Source organism: Lagenorhynchus albirostris, chromosome 18, assembly GCF_949774975.1.
Source record: "Lagenorhynchus albirostris chromosome 18, mLagAlb1.1, whole genome shotgun sequence".
NCBI lineage: Eukaryota > Metazoa > Chordata > Mammalia > Artiodactyla > Delphinidae > Lagenorhynchus > Lagenorhynchus albirostris.
In genome coordinates, this window is record NC_083112.1 from 53,758,257 (window position 1) to 53,785,502 (window position 27,246).

Genomic DNA, 27,246 nt, shown 5'->3' on the forward strand with positions numbered 1-27,246 from the left:
AAGCAAGAAGAACTACAATTCTTCAGCCTGTGGGACGAAAACCACATTCACAGAAAGGTAGACAAAATGAAAAGGCAGAGGACTATGTACCAGATGAAGGAACAAGATAAGACCCCAGAAAAACATCTAAATGACATAGAGATAGGCAGCCTTCCAGAAAAAGGATTCAGAACAATGATTGATAGTGAAGATGATCCAGGACCTCGGAAAAAGAATGGAGGCAAAGATCGAGAAGATATAAGAAATGTTCAACAAAGGCCTAGAAGAATTAAAGAACAAACACCTAGAAGAATTAAAGAACAAACAGTTGAACAATGGAACAACTGACATGAAAAATACACTAGAAGGAATCAGTAGCAGAATAACTGAGGCAGAAGAATGGATAAGTGACCTGAAGACAGAATGTGAAATTCACTGCCATGGAACAGGATAAAGAAAAAAGAATGGAAAAAAAATGAAGACAGCTTAAGAGACCTCTGGGACAACATTAAACACAAGAACATTTGCATTATAGGGGTCCCAGAAGGAGAAGAGAGAGAGAAAGGACCAGAGAAAATGTTTGAAGAGATTATAGTCGAAAACTTCCTTAACATGGGAAAGGAAATAGCCACCCAAGTCCAGGAAGCAAGAGAGTCTCAGGCAGGATAAACCTAAGGAGAAACATGGTGAGACACACAGTAATCAAATTGACAAAAATTAAAGACAAAAATTATTGAAAGCAACAAGGGAAAAACGACAAATAACACACAAGGGAACTACCATAAGGCTAACAGCTGATTCCTCAGCAGAAAGTCTACAAGCCAGAAGGGAGTGGCACGATATATTTAAATTGATGAAAGGGAAGAAACTACAATGAAGATCACTCTACCTGGCAAGGATCTCATTCAGATTTGACAGAGAAATCAACAGTTTTACAGACAAGCAAAAGCTAAGAGAATTCAGCAACACCAAACCAGCTCTACAACAAATGCTAAAGGAACTTCTCGAAGTGGGAAACACAAGACAAGAAAAGGACCTACAAAACCAAACCCATGACAATTAAGAAAATGGTAATAGGAGCATACATATTGATAATTACCTTAAATGTGAATGTATTAAATGCTCCAACCAAAAGATACAGGCTTGCTGAATTGATTAAAAAACAAGACCCATATATGTGCTGTCTACAAGAGACCCACTTCAGACCTAGCGACACATTCAGACTAAAAGTGAGGGGATGGAAAAAGATATTCCATGCAAATGGAAATCAAAAAAAGGTGGAGTAGCAATACCCATATCAGATAAAATAGACTTTAAAGTAAAGAATGTTACAAGCGACAAGGAGGGCACTACATAATGATCAAGGGATCTATCCAAGAAGAAGATATAACAAGTATAAATATATATGCACCCAACAGAGGAGCACCTCAATACATAAGGCAACTGCTAACAGCTCTAAAAGAGGAAGTCAACAGTAACACAATAATAGTGGGGAACTTTAACACCTCACTTACACCAATGGATAGATCATCCAGACAGAAAATTAATAAGGAAACGCAAGGTTTTTGTTTTTGTTTTTTTTGCAGTACACAGGCCTCTCACTGCTGTGGCCTCTCCCGTTTGGAGCACAGGCTCTGGACGCACAGGCCCAGCGGCAATGGCTCACGGGCCCAGCTGCTCCGCGGCATGTGGGATCTGCCCGGACCGGGGCACGAACCCACATCCCCTGCATCGGCAGGCAGACTCTCAACCGCTGCGCCACCAGGGAAGCCCAGGAAACACAAGTTTTAAATGACACAATAGACCAGATATATTTAATTGATATTTATAGGACATACCATCTGAAAACAGCAGATTATACTTTCTTCTCAAGTGCACACGGAACATTCTCCAGGATACATCACATCTTGGGTCACAAATCAAGCCACGGTAAATTTAAGAAAATTGAAATCATATCAAGCATCTGTTCGGACCACAACGCTATGAATTAGAAATAAATTACAGGGAGAAAAGAGTAAAAAACACAAACACATGGAGGCTAAACAATACGTTACTAAATAACGAAGAGATCACTGAAGAAATCAAAGAGGGACTCAAAACATACTTAGAGACAAATGACAATGAAAACATGACAATCCAAAACCTATAGGATGCAGCAAAAGCAGTTCTAAGAGGGAAGTTTATACCAATGCAATCCTACCTCAAGAAACAAGAAAAATCTCAAATAAACAATCTAACCTGACACCTAAAGGAACTAGAGAAAGAAGAACAAACAAAACCCAAAGTTAGTAGAAGGAAAGAAATCATAAAGATCAGAGCAGAAATAAATGAAATAGAAACAAAACAATAGCAAAGATGAATAAAAGTTCTCAAAGCTGGTTCTTTGAGAAGATAAACAAAAGTGATAAACCTTTAGCCAGACTCCTCAAGAAAAAGAGGGAGCGTACTCAAATCAATAAAATTAGAAATGAAAAAGGAGAAGTTAACAACAGACACCGCAGAAATACAAAGCATCATAAGAGACTACTACAAGCAACTCCATGCCAATAAAATGGACAACCTGGAAGAAATGTACAAATTCTTAGGAAGGTGTAACCTTCCAAGACTGAACCAGGAAGAAACAGATAATATGAACAGACGAATCACAAGTAATGAAATTGAAACTGTGATTAAAAATCTTCCAACAAACAAAAGTCCAGGTCCAGATGGCTTCACAGGTGAATTCTATCAAACATTTAGAGAAGAGCTAACACCCACCCTTCTCAAGCTCTTCCAAAAAATTGCAAAGGAACACTTCTAAACTCATTCTACGAGGCCACCATCAACTTGATACCAAAACCAGACACACAAACTATAAAGAAAATTACAGAACAATATCACTGATGAATATAGATGCAAAAGTCCTTAACAAAATACTAGCAAACAGAATCCAACAACACATTAAAAAGATCATACACCACGATGAAGTGGCATTTATCCCAGGGATGCAAGGATTCTTCACCACACGCAAATCAATCAATGTGATACACCATATTAACAAACTGAAGAATAAAAGCCATATGATCATTTCAATAGATGCAGAAAAAGCTTTTGACAAAATTCAACCCATTTATGATAAAAACTCTCCAGAAAGTGGGCATAGAGGGAACCTACATCAACATAGTAAAGGCCATATATGACAAACCCACAGCAAACATCATTCTCAATGGTGAAAAACTGAAAGCATTTCCTCTAAGATCAGGAGTAAGACAAGGATGTCCACTCTCACCACTATTATTCAACATAGTTTTGGAAGTCCTAGCCATGGCATACAAATTGGAAAAGAAGAAGTAAATCTGTCACTGTTTGCAGATGACATGATACTATACATAGAGACTCCTAAAGATGCCAACAGAAAACTACTAGAGCTAATCAATGAATTTGGTAAAGCTGCAAGATACAAAATTCATGCACAGAAATCTCTTGCATTCCTATACACTAACAATGAAAGATCAGAAAGATAAACTAAGGAAACAGTCTCATTCACCATTGCAACAAAAAGAATAAAATACCTAGGAATAAACCTACCTAAGAATTGGGAGACTGGGATTGACATATATACACTAATATGTAGAAGATGGATAACTAATAAGAACCTGCTGAATAAAAAACAAAACAAAACAAAAACCTACCTAAGGAGGTGAAAGACCTGTACTCAGAAAACTATAAGACATGGATGAAAGAAATCAAAATGACAGAAACAGATGAAGAGAAATACCATGTTCCTGGATTGGAAGAATCAATATTGTGAAAATGAGTATACTACCCAAAGCAATCTACAGATTCAATGCAATCCCTATAAATTACCAGTGGCATTTTTTACAGAACTAGGACAAAAAATCTTAAAATTTGTATGGAGACACAGAAGACCCCGAATAGCCAAAGCAATCTTGAGGGAAGAAACTGGAGCTGGAGAAATCAGGCTCCCTGACTTCAGACTATACTACAAAGCTACAGTAATCAAGACAATATCGTACTGGTACAAAAACAGAAATATAGATCAATGGAACAGGATAGAAAGCCCAGAGATAAAACCATGCACCTATGGTCAACTAATCTATGACAAAGGAGGCAAGGATATACAATGGGGAAAAGACAGAGTCTTTAATAAATTCAGCTGGGAAATTCAACTGGACAGCTACATGTAAAAGAATGAAATTAGAACACTCCCTAACCCATACACAAAAATAAACTCAAAATGGATTAAAGACCTAAATGTAAGACTGGACACTATAAAACTGTTAGAGGAAAACATAGGACGAACACTCTGACATAAATCACACCAAGATCTTTTTGACCCACCTCCTAGAGTAATGGAAATAGAAACAAAAAGAAACAAACAGGACCTAATGAAACTTACAAGTTTTTGCACAGCAAAGGAAACTACAAACAAGATGAAAAGACAACCCTCAGGATGTGTTAAAATATTTGCAAACGAATTAACGGACAAAGGATTAATCTCCAAACTATATTAACAGCTCATGCAACTCAATAATGAAAAAAACCAACCCACTCAAAAAGTGGGCAGAAGACCTAAATAGACATCTCTCTAAAGAAGACATACAGATGGCCAAGAAGCACATGAAAAGCTGCTCAACATCACTAATTATTAGAGAAATGCAAATCAACATTACAATGAGGTATCACCTCACACCGGTCAGAATGGGTATCATCAGAAAATCTATAAACAACAAATGCTGGAAACGGTATGGAGAAAAGGGACCCCTCTTGCACTGTTGGTGGGAATGTAAATTGATACAGCCACTATGGAGAACAGTATGCAGGTTCCTTAAAAAAACTAAAAATAGAATTACCATATGACCCAGCAATCCCACTACTGGGCATATACCCAGAGAAAACCATAATTCAAAGAGGCACATGAACCCCAATGTTCATTGCAGCACTATTTACAATAGGCAGGTCATGGAAGCAACCTAAATGCCCGACAGATGAATGGATAAAGAAGATGTGGTATGTGTATGTGTGTGTGTGTGTGTGTGTGTGTGTATATATATATATATATATGTATACCATGGAATATTAGTCATAAAAAGGAACGAAATTGGGTCATTTGTAGACACGTGGAAAGATCTAGAGACTGTCATACAGAGTGAAGTAAGTCAGAAAGAGAAAATCAAATATCGTGTATTAACGCATATATACGTAATCTAGAAAAATGGTACAGGTGAACCGGTTTGCAAGGCAGAAATAGAGACACAGATGTAGAGAACAAACTTATGGACACCAAGAGGGGAAAGTTGTGGAGGGGGGTGTTGGTGGTGGGATGAATTGGGAGATTGGGATTGACACGTATACACTAATATGTATAAAACAGATAACTAATAAGAACCTGCTATATAACAAATAAAATTAAATATAAAAATTCACACCCCCCAAAATAAAGGATTATATTTATTAAAAACCAAAAAGATTACATAGCATCCTTCAGTTTTTTAATGTGATTCTGGGAAACTCTTTGTCCCCAAGATGCCACATGTCTGAGCCTATGACTATTTGCCCAGTAGCTTACTATGACTAATGACTAGATGATACACTAAAGGAGATGGGCAAATCTTTCAGGCTGACTTTCTCCGATTGTTACTACCTAAAGCATCTGCTCTGATACTACTTCCTGTTAGTTATTGTCAATTTACTAGAATCCAGCTGCTTCCAACACTTGTGCCCGCCCATTGCTTACTCAGATTCTGAAACTTCACTCAAAATTCCCCCCGGGGAGCTCCTGGGGGCCTCTGTGAAACAGGGGTCTGAGATCATCCCTGTGTATGAGATGCTGCTAGAAAAACCAAAGACAGAGTTGCACATCTCCAGGAATGAAGAACTTCCATGTCTGAGGGGATCAAGCAGCTCTTGAAAGATGTACTCACTGTTAACCCACAGAACTGATCTGATGCCTTTGAACTTGAAACCAAAATGAACCAAGACACATGCACTGTTTAAAATTCAGGGCACAGCATCTTGGGTGTTTTAAAACTAGGTGAGTGTACTCTTTCTGATCTGCATGCGCACTTACTGGACTGGACTCTTCATCCCGGGCCCTGGGGTGGACCCTGTGGAGTTGTGGGAAATGCCAGATTGAAGAGAACTTTATCAAAGATCCCTCCAAGTCTTGATCCCAAAATGTGGGATCATTTGAATATAAATTGGAAAATCTAGTGAAGTCTGAGTGGCAGTTGCATTTGAGCTGAGTCTCCTATGTTTTTGTTTTTGTTTCTTTTTTTGCGGTACGCGGGCCTCTCACTGTTGTGGCCTCTCCCGTTGCAGAGCACAGGCTCCAGACGCGCAGGCTCAGCGGCCATGGCTCACGGGTCCAGCCGCTCCGCGGCACGTGGGATCTTCCCAGACCGGGGCACGAACCCATGTCCCCTGCATTGGCGGGCGGACTCTCAACCACTGCGCCACCAGGGAAGCCCCTCCTATGTTTTTTAGAAACACTTTCTCATCGTAATTAATCAATGCTCACCATAGAAAATGCGGGGGAAAATGCGACCTAAATCTCATTAGGATATGTCTCTTTTTTCTCACAAGCCTATTTCTTGCTTTCTATAGCTCAGCCAGCACCAAAGGGGCAATGTGAGGAAAATGAATGCCATTGAAAATAATATGCTCAGGTTAGTATAAATCTGAATTCGTTTTATGACTTTGGTCTTCATGTTCGAATGAAAAGATACATATTCTGCTCAACAGTGTCAAGTAAGGACATTGAATTTATGTCAAAGATGTAAGATAGAAGTATTTTCTGGAATAAGAGCCACCATTTATTTAGTACCTATTATGTGCTGGGAGAAATTAACTAAATCAGTTCCTAATTTGAACCTTGTGAGAAATGCTACCATTTTGTTGATGGAGATTCAGAGAGATTGAAATATCTTTGCTGCTACAATACTACAGTACACTATTTATCATATTCTATTGGCTCATCAGATCTGCAGACTTAGAAATAAAGCATTGCTCACAGAGACAAGTGGCCTCAGACTTTGGTTTCCCTTTAAATTTGCTTTTATTCCTTCATTCTCATTCATTTATCCTCCTTTTCAAAAATATTCACTGACTGCCTCTTACATGGCACATTTTACTGGGACAAATATATGAAAATGATCTTTAAACTTTGAAGAAGATCATAATTCCCTGGGATACATGTTAAAAATGCAAACACAGAGGCTCCAGACCTACTATATTAGACTTCTGGGAGGAGGAGAGGAACTGAAGCCAGCGAACATTTATGTATTGTTAGCAAACTCTTAGTTGATTACAGATTACTGTTACAGGAGTAACATAATCTCTTAAGTATCAGATAAAGATTTTATTAACAAACATTTTGAAATCTCATAAGCCAGTTAATTTTACCACAAGTCATAGGATGCTACAATATTTCATTTCCTATAATACACAAATTTATGCTAATTTCTCTTCTTGGTGAACTCCTAAGCTGGTAGCCTTGGTGTGTCAATTAAGCCCTCTAAAAATCTCATTGCTAGAAGAGAGAAAAACCATGTTACCCGTAATTTAATAAGAATCAGATTTGCATCCAACTAAAGAACACTGTAATTCCTGTGTCTTCAAAAGTTCTTAGGGAAGAATAAACATTTTACGGAAAATATTTTGATCTAAAGTTTTATATTCAGTTAAACTAGCTTCAAGTGTAAAAGCATATATTAGACATATTCAGATATGTAAGGTAAGACATGTTTACTAGTATTCTTTCTAAAAAATTACTTCTGTGGTACTGCATAAATATCAAAAAGAAATCCTAAAGTGAGAAAACATTACCAAAGCACGTGGCCATGCAAGGAAATCCTAAGGATCTACGTGAGGAATATAAGAAAATTATACAATTTGTGGTCCTATCTCAGGTTCTTACGCTAGAGGACCCAGATTTTCTCTCATTTCAGGTGCACAGGCTTACGTTCAGAAACTGGGTCTGAAGTTATGAATTTCCACTACAGTGACTCAAGTCACTTTTCCACTCACCAGACCTAGAGTTTTGTTTTGTTAGATCATATTCCTCAGGATACACTTTATATATTTTCTCATATATATATATATATATATATATATATATATATATATATATTTTTTTTTTTTTTTTGCGGTACACGGGCCTCTCACTGTTGTGGCCTCTCCTGTTGCGGAGCACAGGCTCCGGACGTGCAGGCTCAGCGGCCATGGCTCACAGGCCCAGCCGCTCCGCGGCACGTGGGATCTTCCCGGACCAGGGCGCGAACCCATGTCCCCTGCATCGGCAGGCGGACTCTCAACCACTGCGCCACCAGGGAAGCCCATCATATATTTTATTCTTAGGGACACAGTGATTAGCCACAACCATGGATCCTTCTAGATCAGAAACTGTTTCTTCTTTCTATTATAGTAATTGTTCCCATTGTTCCCATCTTTTCTCTCAAGGTTAGATGTGACTATCTGTTCTTTGCCTCTGTGGCATTCTCTTGTTTCTACTGCAATCAGTGAATTCAACTCTGTGGCAGCATCTCCCAACTGCCGTCCCCAGCCTGTAGAGGACAGCCACCACTGAGCTCCCTGTACCCATGTGTTTCCTAGTGTCTTCAGGAGGGAAGTTTCTGAATCCCCTCTATGGATTTCATTGATGGTTGCTGAATAGGTTGCACATAATTGATCCACCTCAAGATTCCCATCTCCCTGAGCGTCTGAATTTCCTCCTCTAAAGCATGCCAGGGAAGTTCCAGCATCTGAGGCACACTGAATAGAGGTCATTATTGAGACAGGGCTTCAATTAACCAACCAAACTGTCACTGATTGCTACTCAAAATTTATACATTAAAACTAGAATCACAGGAATTCCCTGGTGGTCCAGTGGTTAGGACTCCATGCTCTCACTGTCAAGGGCCCGGGGTTGGATCCCTTGTTTGTTGAACTAAGATTCCACATGCTGTGCAGCCAAAAAGAAAAAAAAAAAACCCCAAAAACTAGAATCACAGAGAGCACCAATGGCTTAATTCAAACACGTCTAACCTTATGTTCCATCATATTTGACCACCATCATCAGAAATCATTTACACCTGTATTCCCCAGATTTTTATTGAAATATATTAGCAAAGTTTTGTGAGCTCTTTAGCATATTCACTCTCTTTTTCCTAAGTGGTATATGTGCCAAATCCTTTCTCCCTCTGGGACATTCTGAGATCTGATTTTTTTATGAACCTGAAAACAGTGAGAAGTGGTAGAAAAAGTAAGGAAGGATAAGAGGCCTTCCCCAGGGAACAAACAACTAAAGAAAGGTTTTAATGAAAGGGAGGCAGTTTACTTAGACATGTGAGGCGGTGGCTGCTTCTAGCAAGGGTGACTTGGAGGGGCTGAGAGAAATGTTTCTCAGACTTGTCTATGTCTGCCCAAATATTCCCATTCCAAGTCTAAGGATCACATTCCTTTCTGACCAGTGCCCATTCTTGTTATGGAAGACTTGGAGAGTCAGGCATTTAACTAGCTTGTAATTTTGCAAATCACATAATTCAATTTGGCATTTTATCCTTAGCCATGGTGGCAGGCAGAACAATGACCCCCGAGATGTTCATGACCTCATGGTCAGAACCTGTGAATTTGTTACCTTACATGCCAAATGGACTTTAGAGATGTGACTAAGTTAATAATCTTGAGATGTAGAGATTATTCAGGATTATTCAGATAGACTCACTGTAATCACAAGAGTCTTATAAGTGAAAGAGGGAAGCATGAAAGTCAAGGTCACAGTCAGAGAGATCTGAGATGCTTCTGGCTGGTTATCAAGAAGAATGTGGCCATGTACCAGAAATATAAGTGGTCTCTAGAAGCTAGAAAGGCAAGGAAATGTATTTTCCCTAGAGTTTCCAGAAAGAACACAACCCTGATGACACAAATTGACTTTTTTTAAATTGAAGTACAGTTGATAATATGACATTATTTTAGTTTCAGGTGTATAGCATAGTGATTCAGTATTTTTATAGATTATAAAAAGTTTTATAGACTATTAAAAGTTTTTACAAAATAATGGCTATAATTCCCTTTGCTGTAAAATATAACTTTGTTGCTCTTCTATTTTACATATAGTAGTTTGTATCTCTTAATCCCATACCCCTATCTTGCCTCTCCCCCTTCCCTCCCCCACTGGTAACCACAGTCTGTTTCTGTCTTGCTCTATATATTCGTTTGCTTTATTTTTTAGATTCCACATCAAGTGATATCATACAGTGTTTGTCTTTTTCTGTCTGACTTATTTCACTGAGCATAATATTCTCTAGGTCCACCCATCTTGCTACAAATGGCAGAATTTCATTCTTTTTTTAATGGTTGAGTAATATTCCATTGTATATATACATGCATATATGCATGGCCACTTGGGTTCCTTCCATATCTTGGCTAACGTTAAGTAGTGCTGCTACGAACACTGGGGTGCATGTATCTTTTCGAAATAGTGTTTTCAGTTTTTTCCGGATTCATATCCAGGAGTGGGACTGCTCAATAAAGAGTAGAGAAAGAATCAGAGGCGTATGTAGAATAACTAGTATAAAATATAAACATATTATTTAGAATCCTGATAATAATTAATACAAGAATTGAAAACAAACATGGATAAATATGGGGCCACCAAGAGATGTGACTCAAAATATTACAGGGGCTTGAGAGGAACTGGAACAGGGGAACTTTATGCTTTACTTAACTAATAAGAACCTATTGAATAGCACAGGGAACTCTACTCAGTACTCTGTAATGACCTATATGGGAATAGAATCTAAAAAAGAGTGGATATATGTCTGTGTATAACTGATTCACTTTGCTGTACAGCAGGAACTAACACAACATTGTAAAGCAACTATATTCCAATTAAAAAAAAAAAAAGAAAAATGGGGTTATTCTAAGTGTGCTACTTGAAGGTGATATGCATTTTTATTTTAATTTAATAAAAAATGAATCTGAATTAAAATTAATAAAAATTAATTAAAAAAACAATATCCAGTATTTATTGAAAACTTTAGAAAATGTTCATAAGTGACACAAATTAAGAAAATACAAAATATAAAGGCAGACTCCAGTACTGTAAAAAAATCTGAAAAACACCAAAACGCATAGAGAAGGTAAATTAAAATCATGCAATTCCATTATCTAAAGAAAATCATTGTTGACATTTTGATGTATTCTTTCATTATCTCTCACTTCTCTCTTCACTTACGTGTATACATGCATGTATATGTATATTTATATACCATATATATATAAGGGTAAATGCTGCTTTATGGATTTTTAAACTTAAAATACCTATTTAGAATTAAAATATTATTAGAAAATATATTTTAATGGCTACGTATTCTATGATATTTACATACATATACATCATATATATGTTTACAATATATATATATATATCCTCTATATCATATATATGTATATAGACATACAGATTACTTTAAAATTTTCAATATTATAAATAACACTGCAATAAATTCCCCTGTATATAAATATCCATGTATATTTCATTGTTTCCTTTAGGTAAATCCTCACATTTATTTTTCATCTCCAAGTCTCCAATTCCTTGTGATCATTAATCACTGGCTTAAAATAACAGGTGTTTTCCCTTTCTACTATTTCCCCTGCTCCCACTTCCCAAAGCTGCCTTTTCTATCTTTCCCCTACCGCCATGTCCTCCAAGGACCTCAGAGTCAGTGCCTTCTCTGGGCATCTCACCTCGCTGTTCTTCCTGGCCTTTTTCACAGCACTGACCAGGATCCCGCATCCGTTCTGGTCTGGTCTCACGGCCAGTACCAGTCTGGCTTGCCCTGACTGTCCTGTCTCAAATCTTTTCCCAGGAAAATCAATCTCTTTAGAGCTCTTTATACAGCCTCTGTCTTTCAAAGGGGTAAGAAAAAATTTCTGGGCATAGTGCCAGCAAGAGATCTCACACAGACAAACCAGACGTCCCACCTTCACCTCTTTCCAACCCTCATTTTTCCCTTCCCAATACTTCCTGTTTTTCTGTAGCTATGAGACGAGAGACAAAACTGTCCCGTTTAATATGTAAGAGCTCCTTCACAATCACATGGCTATTTCCCCTGTAAATACTTTTTTTCACCCCCTTAAATCATTTAATTCTTTCTTGCCATCAGCGCTGAAGTTAAAAATCATACTGGGAAAAAACCCCTTTTATGTAGGCAACCCCTCAAAGTTATTCACGGTGGAGCTGATCTTTCAGATGATAAAAAAAATCAAAGATAGTGGCAATTCTGTTACATTCTAGACCTTGGGTTTCAACCTCATTCAGAGCAGTTTTTCAGCAATTTGTATTACTCGTTTTCATATAATCAAGCATGAGAAGAGACGTATTGGAATTTCTAGGGCCTGGATAATTATAATCACCTGCTTGTGTGTTCTATGAATTCTGTGGGAGCAGAAAGCTCACTTATATCGATGGATCATCCTCTCTTAAGACCCAGGAAGGCACTGTGTGTACAGAGGTCACCACGGGGGAGGGAGGATCTGCCCTCAGCACCTGGGGGCCTTGCCTGGCAGGTGGTGCAGTGACCTCTGGTGGAACAGAGGGCCAAAGAGCCATTATGGTCTGCAAGGGACAGCTGGGCCGGAACTCTTGAGGACTTTTATTTGCAAATTCCTTAAGAAGCACATCCTGCAATAAAATTTACCAGTGCCACTGAGGATGTAACCTATTGTATATTTATTTCAAATTGATCACAGGGAGATCAGCTTGGTGCTTTGTGACCACCTAGAGGGGTGAGATAGGGAGGGTGGGAGGGAGATGAAAGAGGGAGGAGATATGGGGATATATGTATATGTATAGCTGATTCACTTTGTTATAAAGCAGGAACTAACACATCATTGTAAAGCAATTATACTCCAATAAAGATGTTACAAAATAAAAATAAAATAAAAATAAAGAAAAAAACATTTATATAAACACTTCTGACCTCATGCTTTTCTGACTCATTGCAACAGCTTTTTTTTCCATGTGTGTAGGAATTTGTATATTTGTTTTTAAATCCTAACAAACGTTAATTAATTTGTTTACCTTTTATATTTCCACTTTCAAAAATGAAATGGAAATTGGCTGTATGAAGGGTATTGTTATGGGTTTAGATTAACAATACCAATATGAGTGTGTACAATCCCAAATGATTAATAAACTTACCAACTCCAGCCACCGTTGAAGCATTCACTAGCTATGTGAACTGGCTGCTTATTCTTTCATTTTCTTCATTTGTAAAGTTGGAATGATAATAGTCACTTGCCTCATAGGATTGCAGTAATTACTCAAAGAGATAATGCTGTAAAATTCTTAGTTCAGTGGCTGGCACATAGTCATCTGAGATAAATATTACTATTATTAGTTTTTCATTATTATAGTTTCATAATTATATTGTTATTAGACCTGTGCATGTCAGTGTGTTGACCAGCATCTCTACCCACACAAGGTTGTATAAACTTTTTTCAGTTATGTGTTTACCTTATTACTTTCCTGATTACTGAGAGTAATAATAATAATATATATTGTTTTTCACTTTATAGAGCGTTTTTATATTTTATCTCATCCTCACTACAACAAAGTGAGCCAGATACTATAAGTTCTACATCCCTTTAATAAGTTTAAGTGGTTTACAAAAGTCCCTTCACTTATCTATTCATATATTTTAACCTTCCATTACTAATATCTTCTGTACTATTTTATGACCTTGCCCAACATTACAAGCAACGAAGTGGCAACACTAATATCTGAACACTGTTCTTCTGATTCCAAATCTCATACACTCCGTTGCCTGTTGAATGACACTTGGCCATCCCAAAACTTGCCAACCATCTGTATCATGACCATGTGAAGTAATCGCAACTCATTTACTAACTTTAGGGTAGATCGCTCGTAAACTCTCCCAAACTGGTAAGGACCTAACACTTTTAAAAGATCTCACAACATGATTTCACAACTTCCCTAAGTTCTGTGTTTTTATAAAATGACCTAAAATTACCTTTATGACAAAAAAAATTATAATTAGATTAAACTAAGTCCCTCATGCTTTAGTTCGAGTGAATGAATATGTTGCATGCCAGATACAGAGACAAATAAAGCAGGTAGGATAGAAAAGTCTGGGCTGTGGAAAGAGTGTTGTTATTTTAGACCTGAAGAAAATGAGGGCAAGGGCCATGCAGAAATCTGAGAAAAGAGCACTTCTGGTAGATGGAACAGCAAATGCAAAAGCTCCATGAAGGACAGCGAGAAAAGCAATGTGTCAGGAGCAGTATGGGCAGGAGAAAGTTCTAGATCAGTTCAGAGAGCCAAGAGGAAGGAGCAGATTTTGTGGGGTCTTGGGACCATTGGGTGGATTTTGTCTTTCACTCTGAGATGTGAAGACGTGGACGATTTGGGGCTGAGGTGTGGTATGATCGCGTCAGCTTTGCAAGGTGAGAGTAAGGGACCGAAAGGGAGCTACTGCCTCGCCAGAGGTGACTTTCTCTACACCTTCACACTTTTGTATAGATCTTATTTCCTAACAATTTAAAAAAATAATTAGAACAAAATTGTTGATGGACTACCAAAAGCTGGCTTTCTTGACCTTTTAGAATAGTTATGGAATCAACTCTTCTGTATCTTACAGACATCCTGGATCTGTAAAACAGCAATCACACTACTTACTAAGTTAATGATTCCCTGACATCTTAAATATTTTACCCCTTATTGCTGTTTGCTTGGTCTACTGAAATCATTATTAGTAATATATACATATAACTATGGGTGTACACTTGAAAGTAAATATACATTACTTTTTAAGTTAGTAAATATTCATTTTGTACCATGAATATATGATGATCTCATCGTAGACAGTGAGGTAATTAGAGAAATTATCAAGTACTGCAAACATCCAATTATAAGCACTTTGAGAGTAACAATCATATCTACCTAATCTTTATGTTTCTCTATCGACAGAAAAGCTCTTTGTGTGCACCAAGTCTGGACCTATAACATGGAAGATTACGATCCACTAACCCTCCAGATGACAGAAGCAAAGGAAGTTAATTTGCTTGGGGTGAAAATAGTTAAGCAGATGTCATAATAACAGGTATGCAGGGGTAATGAAGAGTTTGAAAACTATCATTTTCTGTTTCTAGAAACTTTGGAGGCATTGACTTATTCCAAGAGAATTTTCGTGTCCTTATATTGAATTATCACTTTCTACCTAAAACAGCCATGATTGTTTTCTGTCACTTATCCTAGTTAAGACAACTTTCTATTCTTCTGATAACCCATTTCAACGTTATTAGGTCTAAAATCTGATTTAATGACAGATACAGCACACAGGATTAAACCAAACTTTACCAAAAGTCAAACAGGTTTGATTTGTTACTCCTTTTATTTAAGAGGCAATTTCAAATGTATGAATGGGCGATTAATTACAAAACACTGCTGATGATTTACAAAGCCATCTTGGTTATTGCCCAATACTTTGTCCTTATCTTTATAGAGATTGGTTTTTTTTAAAATAAATAATCTGATCTTATGAAAAGTATTTCAAATACCATGCATTTCTATGTAATAGTCATCTTATTTAAATGTTAATAAAATCTGTTTGCATGTAGATTAAAAAAAATCAAAACATGAAAATATCAAAATGTCAATTTATAATACAGTGTTACAAGTGGATTAAAGTATAAAATGGAGTCATAATACGCCAAGGCTTTTTTACTAGTTTATGAAATCTTCAGTTTAGTGAAGCTTAAATCAAGACCTAAAAATATTTGGAATTGTAACTAAGTTACAAACAAATAAATGGTCTACTCCCAGAGATCAGGAGTCTAATTGGAATTACTGACTCTCCATGGAGAGTCATTCTGCACACATTTATCCTGTAGTTACAGGGTTGCAAACAGTTTCTGTGTAAGTTTTTGTCTAGACTTATAAAAACTTTCAATAAAGCCATGGAGACATTCAATTGCTTCCTGTCTCACGGAAAAAGCTGTAGAACCCAAGTCATGCTGCCTGTTATAGGGTGATTTCTGAGTTTGTGGCCTTTCTTTTAGTGCTTCATGTGAATCAAAGAAAGAAAACCAGGAACTATTACTATTAATAATACAGTGGAAGAATTGTCTAGAAAACTTGCATTGAACAAGATTTTTACCAACTATGAAAGTAAGCAAAGTAATTATTTTATCATAATATCCTTATGGAGCACAGAGAGAATTTGGTATTTATTTATTCATTTTGTGGTAGTACCTTCATAACTATACGAAGTAAAATTTCCATTGCAGTAATATTGAAAACATTCCAGTGAGTCTGTCAGTCAACTCAAAATATCTATCCTCTATAATATTATTATAACTTTTTCTGTGAGATATATATATATATATATATATATATATATATATATATATTTTGCTGTACGCAGGCCTCTCACTGCTGCGGCCTCTCCTGTTGTGGCGCACAGGCTCCGGACACGCAGGCCCAGTGGCCATGGCTCATGGGCCCAGCCGCTCTGAGGCATGTGGGATCTTCCCGGACCGGGGCACGCACCCGTGTCCCCTGCATCGGCAGGCGGACTGTCAACTACTGTGCCACCAGGGAAGCCCCTGTGATATATTTTAAGTTAGTATATTTTCAAGTTAAGATAACATTTATACCATTTAAAAACTTACAGACAGAAGAAAATTATTTCTGTATCTTGGAAGAGTTTTCACTTTATCTGTTGGACTTAAAATGTTTTTACTTTGCCAGAATTGTTACAATAGTTATAAAATATTCGAGTCTTAATAGTTACTAGGATGAGTTAATATGCCAATTTAAAATGCCCAGATGGATGGAAATCAGAGTTTAGAAAAGTTGGCTTTGCTGCTTCTTTGATCTCCAGTCAAAACAATGTTGGGAGTGAGGATATAACAGAGGTTACAGAAGAACTCCTTAAACAGGCCTACGTGTAAGGAATGAAAACATAATCTGTTTCGAAAGGAGAAAAACTGTGAAAGTTTAAGAAGAATTTTCAGGTTAAGAACAAGGGCACGTACAGAATCAGAAAATAAAATTTTTAAATTAGGAAAGAAAAATAGTACAGTATGCTATGTAAAACTAAAAACACTTAGCTCATAAAACAAACCTGTGCAGGGCTGACTAAACCAAGTAGAGCTAGGAATGCTGAAAGCACAGTTCAGATATATTAACTAATACAAAGTAGAAAAATGTCTATCAGATGTATGATATAGATTATCTAAAAATGTGACTCAAAACAGAACTGCCATCCTTCAAAGGTTGGTCTAAACACCATCTCCATCCAGAAGCCTCTCCTGAGCTCATGTGGATTTAATCTTTTTCTTCCTAGTGGTTTATCCTAACTTTGGTATGACAATTACTACTTTTTACCATGGCCCACCTCCTACACTGGACTGTCTCATATTTTTAAGTACTCTCCACAGCTCCCAGAACTGTGCCTCGTATCCTGGAAGCATCTACGTACTTATATAATTGAAAAAACAATACACTGAAATTTATTTGGTACATACTGTTACTATAAATTAGATGGTAAAAATTCTTGCTAGAATGTTCCTTTTCATTTAGAAGCACAAATTTTAAAGGCATTTTGCAAAGATTTTTTTTAGGTTCTTTTTTTTATAGTGAGCAATAAAATGTTTCATCAATAAATTCTACTTTATCATTATGGCCTTAATATTTTAGGCAAATACATAATGAATGGTATCAATATAAAATACTTTCATACACTGACCACTGATAAATATAAGTCAAAATATGCCTGGATAAAATTATAAAAACAAAACACACTTATTATTGATGTCTAGATACACCTTGTGGACAAGAAGGTCTCATTAGGTGACATTTGTCAGCTTAATGAAGTTATAAAGGTCCAGGGTATGGCTGTCAGCTCTGAAGGCTCCGACACAGGTGAAAGACACATTTTTTACCATACTATACCATGAACTAAGGACTCAAGAGTGATGTATAATATAGAATTCTAATAAATTAATTTTCAGTAATAAGTTGCAGCCATGCCAACTTGCTTGGATGGGCCTTCCCAATCTCAATTTCTCTGACTGTCCCTTTAATAGAAAACATGTTTGTTATCTTTTTAGAATCCCAATAGTCCACTGGCTAACATTAAATGCACAAAGTCACAGCATATGCCCATGAGTGGTCATCCTGCCTTCCTATTACCTGAGATTTATTGGCTTCTCATAAAATCTTCCATAACAATGAAGATTTTGAGATAAACAGAGTGTAGGAAAAGTCAAACTCATAGAAACAGACAGTAGAGAAACGGTTGCCGGGGGGTGGGGGAAATAGGGAGTGATGGGTAAAAAGATATAAACTTTCAGTTATAAGATGAATAAATTCTGAGGATCCAATGTATAACATGGTGACTATAGTTGATAACACTGTATTACATAACTGAAATTTGCTAAGACATAGAACTTGAACCCCAAAGATAAATATGTGAGGTGATGAAAGTGTTAATTAACTTCATTGTGGGGATTCTTTCACAATGTATATGTATGTATATCAGATCATTATATTGTACACTTTAAATATCTTGCACCTGTAGCAATTTCCATCCTGGAATTATTAGAAAAGGAGAACAAAGAAAGAAGAGGTGTGAAGTGTGGGGAGGGAAGATTATGAAATAAAAAGAAAGAAATCCAAGAGTGAATATATCCCCTTCCTCATTGTCTTCCTCTGTCCATCTATTTTCAGTACAATATCACAATGTATTTACATAATTATTTGGATTATGTATTTCTAGCATAGATGCAGAATTTATATTGTATAAACTTTCCCTGGTGAAAGTTGATGCATGGCCTATTTTCTTTGAGCAAAAGAACTATTGCAGATTTCCAAGGGCAGCTTGGCCACTCAGAAATGAATGAAATGTCTTACTTTCTTAGGCAAAAATCCATCCCAGCCTTCAGCATATGTGAGTACAAACCCCACCACATTTATGGAAATATCCGTGGTTTAGTGAACGTGATGGAGGAGGTACAGATTGGAATGGCGGTTGCCAGGGGCTTGGGGGAGGGGTAAGGGGAGGGAGCAGTCAAAGGGTACAAAGTTTCAGTTATACAAGATGAGGTCTACTGTACAGCATGGTGACTATAGTAAACAACACTGTATACTTGAAAATTTGCTAAGAGGCTAAATCTTACATTAAGTGTTCTATCACCCCCCAAAGTAATAATAATAAATAAAGACGGCAGGAGGAAATTTTTGGAGGTAATGGATATGTTTATGACATAGACTGTGGTGATTGTTTCACAGGCGTATGTTAATCTCCAAACCAATCAAACTGTATACATTAAATATGTACAACTTTTTGTATGTCAGTTATACTGCCATAAAGTGAGTAAATGGTTTAAAAATATAGGAATGATTCCAAACTCAAATCTCTAAGTTTGGAAATAAGTCTTGTTCAGGACAAGCAGAGACCCACCAGGTATTCCTGAGACTGCAGGATGCAGGAATGTGTACACAGAACTCACATGTGAGAGCCATTACTTTGAGGACACAGGTGAGGTCATGCTTCTCCAGATAGGAAAGGCGTCCCCTATGTGTAGATGTTCTCTGCAGCCCTGCAGTCCCTCAGCCGTGTCCCATGCCCTTGCCACTCCCTGCTCCATTATCCATTGTTGCTCAGGCTTCTGGTCTCAGACCCTCAACAGCTTCAGTTCACAATCTTGGACATTCCCAAGAGAAGATCTGGGCGTGGTGGAGAGGGTTATGGGTAGGGGAGAGGTTTGAGAAGACAAAATTTGAGAATCAGATTTGGCAATGTTCAGGACATAATTGTTTTAGATTTCATTAATTTATTTATTTACATGTTTTTATCTCAACACCACTCGTCCTTCCTATAACAATCTCCAGATGACATCCTCTGACAGAGTTGGTGGCCTCTGCAAACACAGCCAAATCGGTAAAATCTGAAGTCACATTATTTATTAATGGCCTAATCTTCAAAAAGGCAGTGCAATTCACTAAAGAGGATTTTTGGTGGGGGTTGCTATAAATGGGATGCTAAATCAGATACTGTGACAGGAGACATTTAATCATTCACAGTGACCATTTTGATTTTTTTAATGCACTCCTTGAATTGAAAAGTAGAAAAAAATGAACTTAATGTAATACATGCTTCAAACTGCTCACATCAGAGTTGGGAACTGTGTTAACATTTAACAACAAGTTCACAAATTGACTGACCTACTTATGCTATTTCATATGCAGCGTATGTAAAGATCATATAAAATACAATCTTAGGGGCTTCCCTGGTGGTGCAGTGGTTGGGGGTCCGCCTGCTGATGCAGGGGACGCGGGTTCGTGCCCTGGTCCGGGAGGATCCCACGTGCCGCGGAGTGGCTGGGCCCGTGAGCCATGGCCGCTGAGCCTGCGTGTCCAGAGCCTGTGCTCCGCAATGGGAGAGGCCACAACAGTGAGAGGCCCGCGTACCGCAAAAAAAAAAGAAAAAAAAAAATCTTAGATATATGTATGTGTCTGAGGGGGAAATATATATATTTTTAAAGGGTTAAAGCTGTTCTGAAATCTGCCAAAGTAGAATAGGCTGTTGTCTAAGTTGAGACAACACTAAGTATCAATACTTAATAGACTCAACTTGTGTAAACAAATATTGGAGCATATTATATATGTGGTTAAGGTTTATGACTTGAAACTAAAGTATAATTTTCTTTTTTTAATTTAATTTTATTTTTTTATACAGCAGGTCCTTATTAGTCATCAATTTGATACACATCAGTGTATACATGTCAATCCCAATTGCCCAGTTCATCACACTACTAAAGTATAATTTTCAATTTTCATCCATGATTTTGAAATGAGGTAGGGTAAATTAGACCAGCTAAATATTCTACTGCATCTAAAGGTTATAAACATGTAGTCTATATTGAAGACATTATATTTTATACAAAATTATGTTAAAATAAAATCTTAATATTCTATTACTACCTAATTTCACGTTTATATTTTATCCTTCTACTAACAGTCTTCAATTCCCCATTCATTAAAATTTTGGAGAAAAATAAAGAAAGAATGTATTTGTTCGGATGCATTGCATGTATTACCTGAATAAATTCTCACAGGGACCCTGATAGAAAAGTAATTATCCCTCATTTTTCCATGTGAGAAAACTGAGGCACAAGAAGAAGAAGAAACAGACTTATTCATATTACTAACAAGTTTAAGATTTGGAAGTAGAAAGCAGCTCGTCATGACTCTGACAATGGTGATTATTTTTTTGTTTTTTTTTTGTTTTTTTTAGACTTGCCACACTTGGCTTGTGGAATCATAGTTCCCAGACCAAGGGATTGAACTCTTGGGCCCACGGCAGTGAAAGCACCAAGTCCTAACCAGTGGACCACCAGGGAATTCCCAATAGTGATTGTTTTTCTATTGGTACAAATTAATTTTGAAAACCTCCAGTCAAAATTTATTCCCTTGATCTAAAAAAATCTGATGACTCTCAATTCCACATTCCTAGAAAGTTGCAATTCCTTAGCATGGCATTCAATATTCTCCTTAATCCAGTTTGCTCCATGTTTTTCTACTTAAGTCTCCCAACTTTTCTTCATTTGTTTTATTATCAATTCAGCATGGATCACTTGACATTTGCTTAAAAGGCCCAGTTGTTTTCTTTCTCTTGTTTAATGTCATGCTATTCATTCTTACTTTTCTCTACTTTTATATTTGTTGAAGTCCTATATATATCATCCAAATCTTAGGATAAATATCACCTCTTCCATGAAGCCTCTTTCCATCTTTCTTAGCCAAGTCCTCATAAACCATCACTTACACCTCTGGTTTGGAACGTGGGCAATCTGACCCTATGCTATAGTTATTTGTGCATCTGTCTTAGCTCCTTTATCAGACTCTTAAAGGGAAGAAACCCTTCTACATATTTTCCACAGTGCCTGGAATAGTTCTTGGTACATTCTAGAGATCAATAAACATCCCTAGAATGAGTGAATTAAAGTGACAGGCAACTGAAGAGTTAGATTTTATGCTTTATTAAAAAGTGAGGTCCTTTTATTGTAGATTTTCATAGAACTTTTCAAAACTGATAAAATGAAACTTGCTCATGATAGAATCTCCAAATGTTATCCCCAGGATAGGTTCTGGAATAGTAATATAGAAAACCTTCTTGTAAACCCATGAAAAGCGTTCCAAAATGTCAAAGCTCCTTGGTTTAAAAACAATGATAATGACATTAATATGGAAAACACATGCGGTAATTAAGGATCTATATGTATGTGTGCATGCACTGTGTTAGTTTTTTTTTACTGGATTGACATACCTACTTACCAAAGAATAGAACGTATTTGTGACACAGAATGTTAAGATAATTTGTTGGTAACACATGCATTGCTACAAGTTATAACAGTAAGAAAAAACATTATAAATTAAAGTACCCATGGGTCATTCAACTCAGCTGGCAATACACCTGAATAAAAAGGGAGAGCTAGACTTAATCTCCAAGCCTGTCATTTATTTCTTTCACACAAAATGTATGGGACACAGGTGGCCAGAAGTCAAAGATCATACTCTGCCTGAACGCTTCATAAGGCACGGTACAAATGTATGGGACCTGCTGGGTGAAATCAGAAAGTCACTAGAATGGGGTATGATTTTAGTGACCCAGGTCAAAGGCCATACAGCTTTTGGTGTTTTACAAATGTTTGACAGATTAAATACCCACCTCCTAGGGATAACAAATAGGCCATGGAGCTAAAACTATTCATAAGCATTAAAGCTTCATTCAGAATTCTCCTTATGAAGGATGCAGGTCACAAGGATTAGTAATATGGTTACAAAAATTTTTTCCCGTTGTTGAAAAACTGTACTCTGGACAATACCCCTGAGTGTAATTGCAGGTCACCCAATATGAAGACTAGAAAAACAAAAAAGAAAAGAGTAAAAAAAAGCAGCAGTTATACCCAGACATGTCCTTCTCTGAAATGCAGCATTACCTTTTTAGGATTCTGTCATATTTTGCCAAGTATTTTTTTTCTTGGATAGAGTGTCATATTATCACTAATCTGTGTAAATTATTTTGCTGATATTCAGCACTTTTTTATAGTTCACTATCTCTAGAAAGTTGACCTGATACAAGGATATGTTTGACAAATAATCCATGGGTGTTATAAGGACAATAATGTATGGTATTGTGTGGAGAAGTGCTTTATACATTTTGTAAAATGCTCTGAAATTAAGGCAGTATTATGATTTAACACAGTATCTCTTTATTCTTACTTGAACTCTTGTGATAGTATGCTCACAAAATTAGATTGTGTTGTTATATGCCTCTCCCTCTTTTGGTGTTCTTTTACAATTTGAAAAGAATAATTTAGTTTTCTTGGTGGCTTTATGTAAACCAATGGTTTAAGTTACTGTAAGTCAGAATCACCCGGAGGGATTGTTACAACACAGATTACTGGGTCCCAGCCCAGAATTAATTTTTTTTTTTAATTTAAAAATTTTGTCAGGGCTTCCCTGGTGGCGCAGTGGTTGAGAATCTGCCTGCTAATGCAGGGGACACGGGTTCGAGCCCTGGTCTGGGAGGATCCCACATGCCGCGGAGAAACTAGGCCCATGAGCCACAACTACTGAGCCTGCGCATCCGGAGCCTGTGCTCTGCAACAAGAGAGGCCGCGATAGTGAGAGGCCCGCGCACCGCGATGAAGAGTAGCCCCCACTTGCCACAACTAGAGAAAGCCCTCACACAGAAACGAAGACCCAACACCGCAAAAATAAATAAATAAATAAATAATAATGATAAAAAATTTTTTTTCAGCTTTAAGGTATAATTGACAAAACCTGTATATATGTAAGGTGTAGAACATGACCGTTTCACATCGATTTACACTGTGAAATGGTCACCACAATCAAGCTAATTAGTATTCATTACCTCACTTAGTTACCTTCATTTTTTCTCCTTTTCATTCCTCCATCCCCCTCCCTTCCGGCAACCACCTGTTTGTTCTCTGTATCTATGAGTCTGCTTCTATTTGTTTGTTCATTTGTTTTGTTTTCTTTTAGATCCCACAGAACTTTTTATTCAGTAGTGGGGTCCAAGAACTGGCATTTCTAACAGATGCCCCCAAAATGCAGGTGCTGCTGGTCCAGAGATCACACTTAGTATCCACTGATCTAAACAACATGCCATTACAACAACAGTGTTTTCTTTAACAGTGACCCTTAGACCATCTGAAAAGTATTTTAAAAGAATTTTTATTAATTTTCCTGAATCCTGCGAAATTTGCTATCAAGATCGTTGTTACTGTTCTTTGATATCCGAGGTAATGCTGATTATGTTTGTGCTGGTAAGACTATGACTGAAAACTCAAGTCATTCATTTTCTAAATTAAACAATGGTTGTCTGTTTGTACTCTTACGGATTAATTACTGTTTCCAGGATCTTCTACATGTGACTTCTTTTTCATCAGAAGTGGTAAGAGCCACCTCTGCCTCTAATACCTTCATTTTATATTGGCTATTGTCAGCTTTTTTTTCCCCCAGAAGGCAATGCCTTTGTCACATAGATTTTATATCTATTTACAGTAATCCCAGTTTACTCTAGTTTTAACACATAGTATGAAAAGTCTTAGAGAAACAGTGCCAAAATCTTTCATATTCACTTTAGCAGAGGTGAGATGTTTTGAGTCTACTGTCAATATCAGACTTTCAATTCCAGAACTTACTCATGTTGTTCTAGACAAAGAGATTTGCAGAAAGAAGATGGGGACCTAGGGATACAGGATTTGAACAAACCACTCAGCCCTTAGCATCACATCAAAACGCTGCAGTGGGTATTGCTGTTGGTTTGCTAGTGTAGAATTTTATCCTTTAATCTCCTTCTAATTATGTAGTTTTCTTTGAGGCTGTTTCTCTATTGATTTATTTAGATCAAGAGATAGAGGAAAGTAAGTAATAGTCTTGGTTCCCATTATTTTCTAACTGATAGTAATTAGTTCTAATTCTAATTCTCAGGATACTTTATTGTCGATGCTAAGTTTTAGTTATTAGCTATGATTTCAATAATTATTCATGCATTGGATCCTAATGTGAAACTTCTTTAAGATTTCTATTTATGCACACATACAAAGACCACACACAGGGTTTTCAGTCTTAAAAAAAGAAATAGGAAAGGATTAGTAGCAGGCAAGTAAAGGGATATGGTCAATGTAAAAACACATGCTAATAATACATTGTGCTTCACTCTGCTATTTAACAACCTCCTGGAAACATAGATGTGACATCTGTTTTTAGATTTTCAAACTGATTTTTATTTTTAGCCTAATTATATACATACATATATATGCATGTATTATATGTATAAACATATAGTGTACACATATATAGTGTGTGTGTGTGTGTGTGTGTGTGTGTGTGTGTGTGTGTGTGTGTGTGTATCCCCAAGGGGATAACAGAGACAATACAGAGAAAGCATTATGTAGGGCAAAGGTGTAAGTATGAGAAGTTATAAGAGCAAAACAAACAATGACAAAAACATTTAGGTTTGTTCTTTTGCTTATTTTCTCCTGAAAATCTGCCTAATTCTACAGAAGGATACGCTCACAGGTTACAGCTCAGTTTCACTTTCCTCCTCTCATTCAGGATCCCATCCAGTCTACCAAAATTGTAGGAAAAGTCCTGCTGTAATTTATAACAGACTGTAAAAGAATCAACTGACATTTCTTTAAGATGAAAAATAATTTTTCCAAAAATCTTTTAACTTCATCTTCACCACTACCAGGACTGTGAATTTATTTATTAATTTCCTCCTGCAAATGATTTCTATTTTAAACTTATCCAGTGTATTGGGAAAGTTCTCTTTCTAAGTGAAGCAATTCAAAACATAAGTGAGCAGGGAGAGGAAAATGGTAGTTATGCACAAAGAGATGTGTGCGTGTGTGTGTGTGTGTGTGTGTGTGTGTGTGTGTCTCTCAGTGAGCGGGTAGTGAATCCCTTTGAGAGGAAATCAGGAAAGGATTGCTTGTGAGAGAACCTCAGGCTCATGGTAAGCCCCACCCTAAAAACATACGATCATTTTTTATAAATAATACGTATTGATGTTTACATATTGATGCTTAACTCTAATATGCCCCATGGTTCATATTATGGTTTATTTCCTTAATGCTTCTTGAGTCTTTTCCTCCATTAGACTATAAAACCTGATTTCTTTTCTTTGGAAAAATCATCAAATCCAGTATTATACATATAGGATCTAGGTAACAAATTTTGACCAACTGAATTATTGTCCCATTTCAATCTAACAATCGTATTCTCTAAAGGGGTTATAAATAGAGTTTGATATCAGATATCTAGATGCCATCAGCACCCAAAATAGGTATAAGGAATAATGTTAATAAATGGAATATTTGGCTGTATTCATGCCATGGAATTTCTCTCTTGCTTCACCCACCTCTGGCTTCCAGACATCTAAGCAGATGGAGTACTTTTTCTAAGTTTGAAAGTTAATATTAAAACTGATATAAAAATACAGTAATGGTTTTCAGGTTAAATATTTCTCAGACAAAGTAGGAAATCATTTTTATCCAACACATGACTCGATACAGTATTTTCTAACAAGGAATTTTCCTGTGAACGAGTAAAAGAGATTTGGAATTTGTTGCCCTTCGTAAATCAGCTCTCCAAACATGGAATTCTATTTTTCAAAATTAAGCCAAGAAAATAAAATCTACCAAAAAGAAGGCATATTGATTATTGCTGTTCCTATGTAATATTCTGAAATATTGCTCACTGAGGTTTGAATACCTAACTCTGTAGTTACCTTTTCTCTTTTTTCTGTTTTATGGGTTGCAGTGAAAGAATACATGCTTTAAACAGTTGAGAAAAACTAAGGATTACAGTGACGCCAAGCAAGGGCCAAGATGTGGTCAAAACTTTGTGCTAACCTGCCCTGCAGTTGCCTATTTCCAGGTGAATTGTATCCTAAATGCATTTAAGAAAGCCAGTTCTCTCCTGTTGCTTGTCAGAAAAGCAAGATCTAGTTTATTTCAGGAAGATATGAGTTTATAATACTTACGTTTTTTACCTATAACATAAAGCCAACGATATTGTCTACTTACAAAATATGAAAATAACCTGGAGTTAGATAGATATACCGAAAAAGGAAAGGAATTTGCACTTGAGCTGTAGTGAGACATTCAGGTACAGAAGCAGAAACAAGATCAAGGCGGAGA

General features: G+C 36.8%; 1 long non-coding RNA gene across 1 annotated transcript; it reads left to right on the forward strand.

Annotated features, from left to right (window-relative positions):
• Positions 1 to 6,596: 6,596 nt before the first annotated feature.
• Positions 6,597 to 26,964, forward strand: LOC132508529 (uncharacterized). Its single transcript, XR_009536621.1, has 3 exons — positions 6,597 to 6,647; positions 14,972 to 15,104; positions 26,867 to 26,964. It is a non-coding gene; the product is annotated as an uncharacterized LOC132508529 (long non-coding RNA).
• Positions 26,965 to 27,246: the final 282 nt, after the last annotated feature.